Below are 2,689 nucleotides of genomic sequence, written 5' to 3' on the forward strand. Positions count from 1 at the left end.
ATCTAAAATTGCCAGTTTTAATGTTGTGTCAAAGCCTGTAGCATGCCCAGAGAGAATATCTAAACCTACATTGGTCTCCTATACTGTTCACCTGTGCTAAAGAAATGGCAGAGGGGAATGAGATTAAATGAGCAGTTAACTTAATGGGCATTGAACTCATCCCATTAACCTCTCAAGTCCACCAGAAAGTTCAAGGTAAATTATCAAACTACTTAAATGACACCATACACCAGGGGTGGGCAAACTTTTTGACTTGTGGACCACAAAGGGTTCTAAAATTTGACAGGGGGGAGGACGGAGTGTTTTGGTAATACACCTCATAAGAGAAAATAAAATATCATGGGATATGTAGAAAACATGTGCTTTAATTTCATTTGAAAATGAACAAATGCATTACAACAAAATATCTGTCTTTGAAGTCCCATGGTATTTAGCTATTTATTGAAATGACTTTTAAAACACTGAAAATTAAATGAATAAAATACAGCTTTTTTAAATAGTAACAGTTATTATTTTAAAGCACTGAAAATTCTGTTATCCTTCAAGATATTATCATCATCACTCTCCTCCTGACTGTCTTTATTTCAAAAACGGTAGGAGATGCAGGTCTACTTGTCCTGCTCCTTCTTATTCAATTGTCCCCTGTGCCAAAACTCAACAACGACCAGCACAAGGACAGAACAGTGACAGCGCGCCAGTATGCGGAGCGCGTTATTTGATCTGGAGCGCATTTTTTATTTTGAGAACGTACGTGCACCTGCGCACTACTCATGTCCATCACTTAACAGAAATGACATGTAACATGTAAGGCTTATTGAAAAAAATAACGCCAGAATTGCGGGGAAAAAACGTTAACAAGGTTTATTAATATAATTTCATCAAGTTCTGCGGGCCGGATTAAAAAGCTTAACGGGCCGCATATGGCCCCCGGGCCGTAGTTTGCCCATGCCTGCCATACACCCTATTAAGATTCTATTCTTGTGGACATTTACAGGAAATTAACATACAATGGAATTAATGAAAAACCAAGTAAGGACAGAAAAATAATGTACAAAAGATAATCACAAGTAAATAAATAACTGAGAACATCAATTGTACAGTTCTTGAAAGTGCATTCTCAACGTACGTCACAGAGTCAATTCAGCATTGTGGTGAGTGAAGTTATCCACGCTAGTTTAGGAGGCTGGTGGTTGAAAGATAATAACTGATCCTGAACATGGTGGTGAGGGACTGAAGGCTTCTTTACCTTCTTCCCAATGGCAACTGTGTGAAGAGTGTATGCCTCAATAGTGGGGGTTCTTGGTAGTGGATACTGCTTGGGGCAACACTCCTTGTAAATATGCTTAATGATGTGGAGGGCTTTACCTGTGGAGAAAAGACTCCCACTAACTATTTGTCATCCTGCACTGAGATGACTGACGTGTTAATTGTTTCGGCAGATCATATTGTAGTTATCTAACATATGGGAACCTGTCTATAATGTATACATTAGACAGTTTACCATACATTAGGTTTAGATCAGCAAAAAGGAGAGTTAACCAGATTAATGAAAATAAAAATTGACACCAAAACTCCTGTAAACTGAAGCCATTAATTAACTTGCGCTAGATACAAATGACTGACAGGTGATAAGCAGAACAAGGTTATGCCAAAATGAAAGCCAATACAGATATTTGGGGAAAGTATGTTGCATTTGTAGAACTTTATGCCAAATAGATACTGTATCAAGGTTAATTGTGAACTGATTAAGCAACCAAGAAATTTCCCAAATAGATATCAGTGAGTCTGACACCTTACCCTATTATCCTGTATTTTATTTATTGTAATACCTGCACTGTTTTGTGCACTTTATGCAGTCCTGGGTAGGTCTGTAATCTAGTGTAGTTGTTGTGTGTTGTTGTTTTTTTTCTTCTCTGTGTTGTTTTTTACGTAGTTCAGTCTAGTTTTTGTACTGTGTCATGTAACACCATGGTCCTGAAAAACGTTGTTTCATTTTTACTATGTACTGTACCAGCAGTTATGGTCGAAATGACAATAAAAAGTGACTTGACTTGACTTGACTCGACTTGAAAGTACACTGGAAAGAATTATACAATTTACACTTTATTCTGCATTTGAAAACTATTTGAATAAAGTTTGCTTGCATTTCCTGTACAATAGCAAGACGATCAAAGTAGCAGCATCAACGAAGGTAGCCATCATAGCCAGGGAAATGATCTAAGTCACTTCAGTTATCACACCTATAAAAGGAAGCAGAGGTTAGAGAGAAACTTTCAAAAGCAACAGAGGTGGGACCTTGAACTCACCCCTTCATGAAGTTTGCCACCAAGGTTGCTCGATCTCATAGAAGGATTGGGTTGCAGGGTCGGTCACTCTGTTCTCCAGAATGAGCAATGGTCCAAGCGCCCTCTGATTTCACTCGATTTACTGGTCAAAAAACAATGTGCAACCTCACACACCCAGCAGGAACAAAACACTTACCAGCCTCAGACTGAGTCGCCCTCTGGCCTCTTGAAGCAACTACCATGCGGCTGTGCAGTCACCCAGGCGACAACAGGCACAGACACCGAAGCTCGTTTCTTCCAATGGAGTCCACCTAAGCGAGAAAACTTCTTTATTAATAAGGTCGGTCATGAGAATCACAAGCCCTGAGTTGGAAAAAAACAACAACTTACATATTCTGCGTCTT

Source organism: Hemitrygon akajei, chromosome 16 (genome assembly GCF_048418815.1).
Source record: "Hemitrygon akajei chromosome 16, sHemAka1.3, whole genome shotgun sequence".
NCBI classification, from domain to species: domain Eukaryota; kingdom Metazoa; phylum Chordata; class Chondrichthyes; order Myliobatiformes; family Dasyatidae; genus Hemitrygon; species Hemitrygon akajei.